Here is a 12,184-nt window from a genome sequence, read left to right as displayed (position 1 = left end):
GTGTGCATTAAAAGAACACGCTTCTAGAAGCAGAAAGCAGGCAGTGCGACTGTTGGGTGGTTGGCGGGGCGGGGGGAGGGGAGCTGCTGCCCAGAGAGGGCGCCCGAGGGAGGCAGGAAATGCCGGGCTGCCCACTGCAAGCCTGCAGACTCCAAGGAGGTGGAACCTGCGTGCGCCATGAGCCTTTTGAGACAGGCCCAAGCCCGCCCAGCCGGGTGCTAACCTCGCACCCGCCAGGCTTGCGGGTTCCCCCAGGACTAGGGGAAGCCTAAGGCCAAGGAGGGCAAGACCTAGGGTCTGGACCTGGGAACTGGTTCTGCCACGTGTGATCGCAGCACTTATGCTGGGAAGGAGGGCAGGAAGCATATCGCAACGTGCGTCCGGACGATGACCCAGAAGGGCAGGAGTTGTGGTCACCCACGGACTCTGCGTCTGCATATGGAGGCCCCCAGGGTGCAATTCCAGGAGCAGAAGGCAAATCCACAGAGGCCACAGTGCACCTCGCCGATGCTCCCCAGGGGCATTGCCCCAAATCTGGGGAACAGTCCCTCCTCTGGGCTAGGGACTTTGTTTCCTCCATTGTCATCACTGACTGTGAGCAGACTCTTGTCTAGGCAGACTAATGAGGAGTTATCAAAATGAGCTTAAAAGTCCGGATTTGAGTTAAGGATCATAAATTAACACAGAGAAATACGACTTTAGCAATAAGTGCCTGCTTGAAGCCCAAGTTGCCTGAAAACGCGGAATTTCAGTCTTTCAGCTCCTCTGCTAATCTAGGGACTAAGAACAGGATCTCACTGGAGCTCAAAGATGTGGGGCACTGGAAATACTCCTGGGTCTGTCTGCTCATGGCTGATTGCCTGATTCCCAGTTTTATTATACAGCTTAAATACAGACCAGAAGAGGAGTTTGGGGCTTGACACCTGACATCTTAACACCAGTTCCTGTTTCTTGAGGAAGGAAGAGGTAAAATAAATCAGCGTTTACTGTTTCCTTCTCCATCCCCGGAAGTCCTGATGAAGACCCTCTCAGGTAAGGATTGACAGGGAGTGGCTTGGTTTACTATTCAACTTTGTCCTTCAGTAACTTTGTTTATGTCCTGCATGTAAACTATTGTGCATTGAGAAGCATTCTAATTCTTGTGCAGAAGGACTAGACCTCCTGCAGAATGACTATATTGTGCCTCCCTCGGGCACCCCTGTCTGCGCAGCACCCCCCAACGCCAACTGCCCAACCACCTCTCTCCTGGCATTCTGCTTCTAGAAGCATGTTCTTTTGATGCAGAGATGCAGCACACACAGAATCCCAGCTGGATTACAGACTTGAACCTGAAGACCTTATGCAGAATGACAATTTATGAACCACTAAGCTCAGTACTAAAGCAGGTACTTACCCCTCAGAGAAGGCCCTGGGGGAGGTTGACACCTGCATTCCCCAGTGCTCCTGCTGCTCTAGAAGTGCCTGAAATGCCTCTCTGGGAAAGGCCTTCAGAGTAGTAGGCTCATGGCCCACGTGGGAATTCAGGCCTATTTTTCTGTTAGAACATCTCATTTAGCTCTGAAAATATTATTATCCAGTTTATTCACCAGGCATGAGTACAGACATCTCATATTTTCAAAATTAACCCCATTCTCTAATACTAATTTGCCACCAAGAGTATATTCCAAAGTTTTTCCAATAGGCTAGAAAGTCTATCCAAAGAGGGGAGTCCTGCACCATGTTGTGCAGTGACAACAGGGTTGGCATAATATGTTTACCGAGATACCTACCACTTTTTTTTATTTTTTATTGTGCTTTATTTGAAACTTTACAGAGCAAATTACTTTCTTGTTCAACCATTTATACACAATTGTTTTGTGACATTGGTTGCAATATTCATGATGTGTCAATATTTTCCTCTCCTATGCTCCAGTTCCCCGTTTCCATCCGCCATGATTCCTGTTCCATCCTGCCCTCTTTTCAGCGCTTTTGGGTTGGTTTTGTACTTTTGGTCTCATACACATGATTGAACTAAGAAACACTTTCTTCACGTGTGTTATTGTTTGTTTTATAGACCTGTCTAATCTTTGGCTGAACGGCAAACTTCAGAAGGTACTTTCGACTTTGTTGCTTTCCATAATTCCTGAAATTCCAAGCCTGCCACCTGAAGAACTTCCTTTAGTGTTTCATTTAGAGCAAGTCTGGTGGCGATGAATTCTCTTAAGCGTCTTTCACCTGAGAATGTCAATATTTTTCCTTTACTCATGAAGGAAATAACAGCCTATAGAACACTGGGTTAATGTTTCTTTCAGTGTTGAAAAAATGTTGTTTTCACAGCCTTTTGGCCTCCATGGCTTCTGATGATGAATACAGAGTCATTCCAATTGTTTCTCCTGTGTGAGATGAGTTGTTTTCTCTCTAGCTTCTTTGAAGATATTTTCTTGGTCCTTGTTATTCCACAATTGACAATGAGGCATTTGGGCGTAAAATTATGTGAATTTAACTTGTTGGAGTTTGCATAGCTTCTTGAATCTGTAAGTTTATGTCTTTCAACAAATTGGGAAAGTGTTGAGCCAGTATTTCTTCAGATACTTTTTTCTACACCACATATTTTCTCTACACCGTATGGAATTCCAATAAATAAATGTTAGATATTTTTGAGGCTCTGTTCATTTTTTTTGCAATATTTGTTCTCTGTTTTCAGATTGGATATTTTCAATTGAACTGTTTTCATCTCATTGATCCTTTTGTCTGTCAACAGCATTCCGCTGTAGAGCTGATCAAGTGAATTTTTTATCTCCATTTTTCTGTTTTTCCTGTCTAAAATTTTCATTTGTGAATGGTTTCTGTGTATTTTTCTATTTTTCTAAGTTGTGCCTGTTACTTCTTTGAGCATGGTTAAAGTAGCTTTTTAAAGTTTTTGTCTGTGTTTCCAAGACTGTGTCTTACTTCAATCTTACAGAAAATGTCGATGTTGTTTGTTTTAGGAATCACTTGACCCAGTTATGTTCAGGCTGCAGGTTCTTTCCCAACTTCTGTGTGCTGTGGCTCAGATGTCAGTTCAGATTTTGAAGACTTTGCAGTGATATTTGGATGTAATCTATGGGAGTGTCACTCAGTCTGGGACCTTGTTGGTGTTCTAACCCATAATGCAGTTCTCAAAGGATTGATCTACTTTTTAGGGTCAGAGCAAAGCATATGCAACTGTGGGAGTGGGGAGGGGTATGAAAAACAACTTTATGGTATCCCTTTCTTGAGCCGCCTGGTCTCTGTCTCTCTGAGGCTCTCTGATGTCTGAGCAGCTACCTTCCTGGTCCACTGGCAAGAATGTTGGGGCTTTAATCTCTTCATTCTGCTGCGCAATTAAGTGACTGGGTCTGCGTATGAGGCCAAATGATGGTAAGATGGAGAAAATGTAACAGAGATTCCTGTACATTATTTTGTCCTTATATACTTAGGTCAGAGAGAAGGCACACTGTTTCTGGTGATACTTCGAAACAGGTATGGAGAAAAAGGCATTAACAGGTCGATAGCTGCATACTAGGTGTTACAGATTAAATTCTGTCCTCCCAAAATGTATATATCAGCTTGACTAGGCCATGCTTCTCAGTATTGTGCGATTATCCACCATTTTGTCAGCTGATGTGATTTTCCAATGTATTGTAAATCATACCTCTATGATGTTAATGATCGAGGATTTGAAGCAGTTATGTTAAGGAGGCAGGGCTCAGTCTACAAGATTAAGTTGTGTTTTAAGTCAATCTCTTTTGAGATATAAAAGAGAAAAGAGCAGAGAGACAGGGGGACCTCAGTACCACCAAGAAAGAAGTGTCAGGAGCAGTGCATCCTTTGGACCTAGGATCCCTGTGCTGAGAACCTTCTTGTCCAGGGGAAGATTGGTGACAAAGACCTTCTCGTAGGAGTGACAGAGAGAAAAAGCCTTCCCCTGGAGTTGGCACCCTGAATTTGGACTTATAGCCTCCTAGACTGTGAGGGAATAATTTTCTTTGTTAAAGTCATCCATTTGTGGTATTTCTGTTACAGGAGCACTAGATATCTAAGACGCTAGGTACCAGGAGATGTACATTTCCCAGCTCTTTCACTCCCAGGGACACTATGACTAAGTAGCCAATGCCATAAATCCACGCGAGCAGACTGTTCTGATTACTGCTTTGACTCTACTGTCTGTTACGGTAACCACACCCACCTTGTCTTTGTTGATTGAGTGCCACCACTTGGCTGCTACCACCATGGGGTCCAGTCAACTGCATTGTAGTCAGGTGTCTTCATTCAGTTAGGGCAGTTCTCACTGTGGACTCTTACTTACATAAAATAGCAACCACAGAAGTCTTCAATAATGCTGGGGCTTGCTTCCCAAATTTGTACCTCACTGCTATGGTAAAAAGAGAGCCCTCTGGGCACTCCGTGTGTGGGTCTGTGGGTCCAGCCTAATAAATCCATTCTAACATGCCAATTTCCCTCAGCCTTTGGATACCTTCTCCTACAGTATACAATGGCAGATCTGCCATTTCCACTTGATTTATTTTAGGCCACCACTTAATCCATGCTTCAGTAAACCAGCCAAATAAACTATGAGATCCTTTTCTAACCTCTGAAGCTGAAACACTGAATGAAGAATCTATGCTTCCTGGGTCTATATCAATAAACTCAGACTAATCCACCTTTATGTTGCTTGCACCGTTATCCCACACCCATAATAGCCATTCCCACACATATTCACCAGGTTTCTGTATGTATATATTAGAAAAATCAAGCAGTTCTTTTGGAGTTTAGCATAGCTTTTCCTGGGTCACACTTCATAGCTCACCTTTTGGGGCTTGTTGGGACTGAAGCCTAGGTATAGGTCTAGAAGCAAAAATGGACAGTGGCAGTGGGATGTTCAGCCGTGTCTTATAAGGCATCTGCCTAAGGTGATACCCCAGGCAATGCCCCAGACACCACCCCAGGAGACAACTCAAACAAGACACTTCAGGCACAGCTGGGGTAATCTCATCAGATGGAGGTGGAAGGGATAATTGTTTTACTGGGAAGGGTGGCTTAGCCGGCAAAGTTAGAGAATCTCTTCAGATGGGAGTAAGAGGTCTGGTTCTGTTAGGAAGAGCGATTCAACAGAAATTGGAGGTTCATCGTCCCCCGCTTCCTGACTATCTGCCCATATGTCCTCATCCCAAGTTTCAGGATCCCATTTCTTCCCAATCAGTGCCCTTACTTTAACTTCAGAAACCATTTGAGGTTGGATATTCAACTGGCGCTTTAATTCAGTCACTCTTATGATAAGAATCAGAGTTTATTTTTGGCAGCATTAGCCTTGTTACTATAAGAAATATGGTTTTCTTTCTGGGCACAAGTGGCAGCTTTCAGATCTTGTATGTGGTGCTTGAGCTTTGAGTCCATTTCTTTCATTCACCAGTGTGGCTAGCAAAAGCAGGACCAACCAAGCAGCTTCCTTATTATTCTTATTCTGACAAAATTATAGAAAAGTATCAAATATGTAATCAGGCAGAGCCTTGTCTCTCACAAATATTTGATCCAGTTGTAGTAGTATTTTGCGTATTTCTATTGTCACCTCCCACCATGGATTAGCAATAGCCTATTTACTACTGGAGACAGTCATCAGTGCCTTTAAGATTAGCCAGACTTGAGAATCAATTCAGAAAACTCGTCCTTAAGATTTGGTTCCTCTGGAACCAGTGTAGGTACCAAATGTCTTAGCCTGGGATCTCTAGAGATGCAAAACTGGTGAACAGAATATATATATACACACATATATATGAAAAAAAAAAGAGTGTGTGTATATATATGTGTGTGTATATATATATATAAAAATTTTTTTTTTTTTTTTTATATGGAAACCCTAATCGCATAATGGTCAATAGCTGTAGCTGCTAACCAAAAGGTTAGCATTTCGAATCCACCAGGCGCTCCTTGGGAACTCTGTGGGGCAGTTCTACTCTGTCCTGTAGGGTCACTATGAGTTGGAACCGACTCGACGGCAATGGGTATACACACACACACACCCCCATATATGCTTACATATGTTAGTTGTGGCTGTTAGAGGCCATCGATCCTGTGTAAAACAGAATGAAACACCGCCTGATCCTGAACCATCCTCACAATCATTGCTATGTTTGAGCCCATTCTTGCAGCCAGTGTGTCAGTTCATGTTGTTGAGCGCCTTCCTCTTTTTTTCTGACCCTCAGCTTTTCCAAGCATGATGAGCCTTTCCTGGGACAGGTCCCTCCTGAAAATATGTCCAAGGCACGTGAGACGAAGTCTCGCCATCCTTGCTTCTAAGGTGCATTCTTGGTGTACTTCTTCCCAGATGGATTTGTTTATTCTTCTGGCAGTCCATGGTATATTCAGTATTCTTTGCCAACACCATATTTTAAATGAATCAGTTCTTCGGTTTTCCGCATTCATTGTCTAACTTGCTCAAGCATGTGAGGTAATAGAAAATATCATGGCTTTGCTCAGGCACACCTTAGTCCTCAAAGTGACATCTTTCCTTCACAACACTTTAAGGAGGTCTTTTGCAACAGATTTGCCCAATGCAATACATTGTTTGAATTCTTGACTGCTGCTTCTGTGGGCATTGATTATGGATTCAAGTTAAATGAATTGCTCGATGACTTCAGTATTTTCTCTATTTATCATGGTGTTGCTTACTGGTCCAGTTGTGAGAATTTTTGTTTTCTTTATGTTGAGGTGTAATCCATACTGAAGGGTGTAGTGGTTGATCTTCATCAGTAACTGCTTCAAGTCCTCTTTACTTTCAGCAAGGAAGGTCGTATCAGCTGCATATCATAGGTTGTTAGTGAATCTTTCTCCAAAACTGATGCCATGTTCTTCTTCTTACAGACCAGCTTCTCAGATTATTTGCTCAGCATACAGATTGAGTAAGTATGGTGAAAGGATACCACCATGACACATAACTTTCTGATTTTAAACCACACGGTATCCCCTTGCCCTACTCAAATGACTGCCTCTTGGTCTACGTAGATATTCCGCATGACTACAGTTAAGTGTTCTGGAATTCCCATTCTTTGGTAAGCTATCCATAATTTGTCATGAGCCACACAGTTGAGTGTGCTTGTATAGTAAACAAAAATAGGTAAACATCTTAGTTATAGTCTCTACTTTCAGCCAAGATCCATCAGACATCAGAAATGATATCCCACGTTCCATGTCTTCCTCTGAATCCAGCTTGAATTTTTGGTAGATCCCTGTCTGTGTACTGCTGCAACTGTTTTTAAATTAAATTCAGCAAAATTTTTCTTGCATGTAATGTTAATGACATTGCTCGATAATTTCCGCATTGCGTTGGACCACCTCTCTTTGGAATGGGCACGCATATAGATCTCTTTCAGTCATTTGGTCAGGTAGCTGTCTTCCAAATATATTGGAATAGACAAGTGAGCACCTCCAGCACTGCGTCCCTGTGTTGAAACATCTCATTTGGTATGCCATCAATTCCTGGAGCCATGTTTTGTGCCAATGCCTTCAGTGCAGCTTGGAGTTCTTCCTTCAGTACCATCAGCTCTTGATCCTATGCTACCTCCTGATATGGTTGAACGTCGACCAATTGTTTTTGGTGTATTGAGTCTTTGTATTCCTTCCATCTACTTTTGATGTTTCCTCTGTTGTTCGATATTTTGCCCATAGAATCCTTCAGTATTGCACCTAGAGGCTTGAATATTTCCTTCAGTTCTTTTAGCTTGAGAAATGCCAGGTGTTTTCTTCCCTTTTGGTTTTCTAACTCCAGATCTGTTCACATTATATTATCATACTTTGTCTTCTCCAGCTTCCCTTTCAGGTATTCTATTGAGCTCTTTTACTTTATTTTTCCTTCCATTCTCTTTAGCTACTGTACATTCAAGAGCAAGATTCAGAGTCTCTTGTGACATCCTCTTTGGTGTTTGCTTTCTTTCCTGTCTTTCTAATGACTTTTTGTTTTTTTCATATATGATGTCCTTGCTATCATCCCCCAACTAATCTGGTCTTCTATCATTAGTGTGCAGTGCATCAAATCTATTCTTGAGATGGTCTCTAAATTCAGGTTTGATATACTCAAGGGCATACTTTGACTCATGGACTTGTTTTAATTTTCTTCAGCTTCAATTTGAACGTGAATATGAGCAACTGATCATCTGTTCTGCAGTCAGCCCCTGGCCTGATTCTGACTCATGATATTGACCAAGTGAAGAGTGATTCAGAGAAAAACATGGGTAGAGTGTGACCTAATTTCCATAAAAACAAACAAATGAATGTACTTACATGTGTCCCGGCAAAAAGAAGTGTGTAAAAGGGTACATATGTATCTTTGGACACTGGACACTTCAGGGGAGCAGGTACAATATACTTATGTGGGGATGGCTCTTATTATAACTTCTATATACAAATCTCTATTGTTAAATGTGTTATAAGAATGTAAAAGCTTTTAAAGTTTAATACCATCATACGTGTATGTGTGTGTATTTGAAACTTTTTTTCTTTTGACTGTTTTATATATGTGTTTTTTAGTTATCTAGTTTTTTTTTTAGTGTGGCTATAGCAGAGATATCGCAAGTGGATGGCTTTAACAAACAGAAACTTATTCTCTCACAGTTTAAGAAGCAACAAGTTTGAAGTCAGGGCACCAGGTCTAGGAGAAAGCTTTCTCTCTTTGTGGCTCTGGGGGAAGGTCCTTGTCATCTATCTTCCCCTGGCCTAGGAAATTCTCAGCGCGTGGACACTGGGTCAAAAAGACGTGCTCCACTCCAGGCACTTCTTCCTTGGTAGTATGAGGTCCCTCTCATTTCTGCTCACTCTTCTCTTTGTATCTCAAAAGAGACTGACTCAAGACTCACCCTAATCCTGTAGATTGTGTCCTCCCTCATTAACCTAACTGCCTCTAATCCCACCTTATTAACATCACAGAGGTTACAATTTACAACACATAAGTAATCACATCAGATCACAAAATGCAGGACAACCACACAATACTGGGAATCATGGTCTGGCCAGGTTGGCACACATTTTGGGGGACACTATTCAATCCATAACAATAGAGAAGACACTGTCTTCAATGCCAGATTCAGAGACTTTTATCAATCTATGAAGGGCAAACACAGATATTGAACAAAATTCAGACCAGCGAATTATTGCTTGCTCTTGTAACTAATGACTTCTTCTGGTCTCTGTACCTGGAAATGGCCAAAAAGAATTCTGTGAGGATTAATTCAGTTATTGCTAAAACATCTACTGCATTTACATGTCTACAGATAAGGAAGAATGCTGGACACCATGTGTGATTCATTAAGTAACACAGGGACTATTAGACTGTTGTTCTCCTTCTCTGATATGCCACTATCACCTTCTCCCCTTGTTGCTCTCCTGAAAAACCCACACTTGTATATTCTAGGCTTTTTTCCAGGATTGAATTTGCAGGAAGTTGAAGATATATCTTTGAAAGATAAAAAAGACTTTGGCCACATTGTCTTTAGACAGTCGAACTTCCCAGCCAGCCTCTGTGCAGGATGGGAATTCACAATCCCTCCTACTCAGTACCTCTGAGCAGGACAGGATTTCTGTTTCATTATCAGGGGACTGTGGAATTCACCCCTCTTCAGAAAACTTACTTTCCTTTGCCTCAAACTGTCCCTCTCAGGATCTGTCACGGTCACTCTGAGAAATTCACATGGGCAGCCTGTATGGAAGTGCCCATCCTAGAGTCCCTACCCTTCCTTCCTTGCTCCGTAGGGCTTCCTCTGACACTTGGGGTCACATCTCCCAGGGAGTACACACCTCTGGCACTTCCAGGGATTCCCAGGCCCTGGGATACTGTGGATGGGACTTGGAACTCAATCTCTTTCTTCCCATCCTCACCTTTGGTTATCTGTGTTCTGTCTTCACCAGATTTAGGAGGCCTTGTCTTCTCTTTGCTCATTTCATTTCAGTCAGGCTTTTCTATTCCAACTCTCTGATCTCAGGACAGATCAGGTTAGACCACAGAAAAGAGAAAGATCAAGCAAACATCACTGATCTGTGCAGAAGCTGCTGGGAAGGGATTCGATTCTCACTGGTTTAGGGTTTTACGCCCACTGCTCACCGGCAGGCAGGTTCCCCCCAGAGTCTGGCTTCTGTCTGGTACCTTGTACTACAAAGAACTCAGTGACCAGCCCACCTTCACAATCACACCTCCCTTAGAGGTATCTTTGCAGAGGCTCTTTCTCAGACTTCCATGTCCCACTGAAATCCCATTTCTCTTTCCTTACAAACATTGTGCTCATTCTCAGGGCCCTGAGACCTCATCTGCAGGTGAGTCTTGTCCTCTTCTCTCCTTGGCGGGGGGAGCTTTGGAGTGGACCTCATGTCTTTGGACAGCTATCCTGGGGCTTCTTCCACCCTGGTGCTCTAGGGCTGGATCTCTCCATGTACTTGAGGGGTCATGGAAGGGGCACAAGGCTAAAAGAGTGGATCTTCCAGGTGAGGTGGGTTTAAGAAGCCTGAATGAAGTTCTTCCCTGAAGGGTGCGTATTTTGCAGTCCAGACATCCTGCTCCTCTCAGTCTAAGAGTCCTAGCACGTCTTCAGGCGCTTTCTCCTTTGACCTTGAGGCCATGCCTGCACCCTCTGCAGCCAGGTCTCCGACATGTGTAGCAGCACCAGTAGGTGTGGTAGCCTCTTCAGCCCCTGTCTCCTCCTCCAGATGCTCCTGGAGGTGCCTGGCTCTTCTTGCCAGGACTCCAGGATGCTGACCAGGAACTCAGTGTTGGTTAGACTGAGGGCAGACCTGATGGCACTCACTTTCTTCAAAAACTCAGCCTCAAGACCAGGGGCCTTTTCCCGACAGGGGTGTGAGATGTTTTGGTCTGGTCTGCCAGACCATGGCTAACCCCTTGACCTTACACACTTGGGTAGAATACTCATACTTGACCTATAGATCTCTGGAGTAATTTGATGAGTGGGAATTCTGCCTAGTGGAAGCTGATGCAAAAGGCCTCGCTGATACTTGGGGAATCCTCCTGGGCTTGGAACTTGGGCTTTTTGTTCTCATGTTCTACCCTGAGTGACACTTTCCTCTTGGGTTGGGACTTGCAATAATGGAGAGTTAATTTACATGAGCCCTCTGGGCTCTGGTGTCTCAACTGTGACCTAAGTCTCTGGTCTAGGGATCCCTGGAGGCCTCTCCATCACCACCATCCTCCACTTCCACAGTCCCCATGGTTTCTTTCTTCTTCCCCAGGCACAGACCATACTTTAGGGAATTTACTCTGGGCAATAAAGTCTCCTCCAGAAAATTTCAGTGATGGTGCTACCTTATAGCGAAAGTCTGTCGTTTTTCCAAAAATTATAATACATTGATTTAAAAATAAAACTCCCAGTTTTCTTTTAGTAGATTCCAATTCATAGCAACCCTATAGGACAGAGTAGAACTCCCCTTAGGGTTTCCAAGGAGCAGCTGGTGGATTCCAACTGCCAAACCTTTTAGTTAGCAGCCGAAGGTTTATCCTGTGATAGTTTATAATATAAACAGAGGATCGCCACATTAAAAAAAAATTTTTTTTTTTTGCGTTTGTTGGATGGAAGTGAATTTGCTCCTGTGGAATATGGAAGTTACCTCATCCTCTGCACCTTCATGACAATACATGGTTTCTCTAAAAACTGTTTTCTATGAAAGTTATTTTTTTTAGTAAATTTAGAGTGTAAACATTGAAACAGGAGAATCGGTCTCCTCTTTGTAACTTGTTTTCATCCTCCTTTTAAGGGAAGGATTTTCACAGAAGGAATTATACTTAAAGAGACAGCGTAATTGGTACTTTTCTGTGTGATTTAAAACTTCTCGTACCCTTAACTAGCCTACACCAGGAGATTAAAATTGCCTTTCTCTGAACAGAAGCCCATTACCATGTCCTTCAGCGTGAGGCAGAAACAGATGTCCGTATTTGAGAGCCTGATGGCACAAACCTTATTAGCTGAATCACAACCATGCCTCCTGTGTGGGCGAGCGGGGCTTGTATATGTCAGCTGAAGGGTCAGTTTTTTTCTGAGTTTGAGGGAAGGATTGGCGAGTTAAGGAAGAAAGAGAAGGAGTTTGGGAGGGGAGTGTAAGCTCCAGTGACAGACAGAAGATGGGGTGGGGGATCTCTCAAAGGGTATTAGAGGCCAGTCAGAAAAGCAGGAAGCAAGCAGCAGGAAGCAGGGCC

At 43.2% G+C, this 12,184-nt stretch overlaps 1 long non-coding RNA gene across 1 annotated transcript in view; it reads left to right on the top strand.

Annotated features, from left to right (window-relative positions):
- The first annotated feature begins 212 nt into the window (after positions 1-212).
- The window catches only part of LOC135229110 (uncharacterized), a 57,366-nt gene continuing 45,394 nt past the window's right edge, over positions 213-12,184 (top strand). Inside the window, exon 1 of the long non-coding RNA XR_010319897.1 lies at positions 213-1,032. This is a non-coding gene — a long non-coding RNA (uncharacterized LOC135229110). The remainder of the gene's footprint in view (positions 1,033-12,184) is intronic.

This window comes from Loxodonta africana (genome assembly GCF_030014295.1).
Source record: "Loxodonta africana isolate mLoxAfr1 chromosome 14 unlocalized genomic scaffold, mLoxAfr1.hap2 SUPER_14_unloc_2, whole genome shotgun sequence".
In the NCBI taxonomy this organism is placed as follows: Eukaryota; Metazoa; Chordata; class Mammalia; order Proboscidea; family Elephantidae; genus Loxodonta; species Loxodonta africana.
Note: the sequence above shows the minus strand (reverse complement) of the source record. Positions and strands in the feature narration are given on the sequence as shown.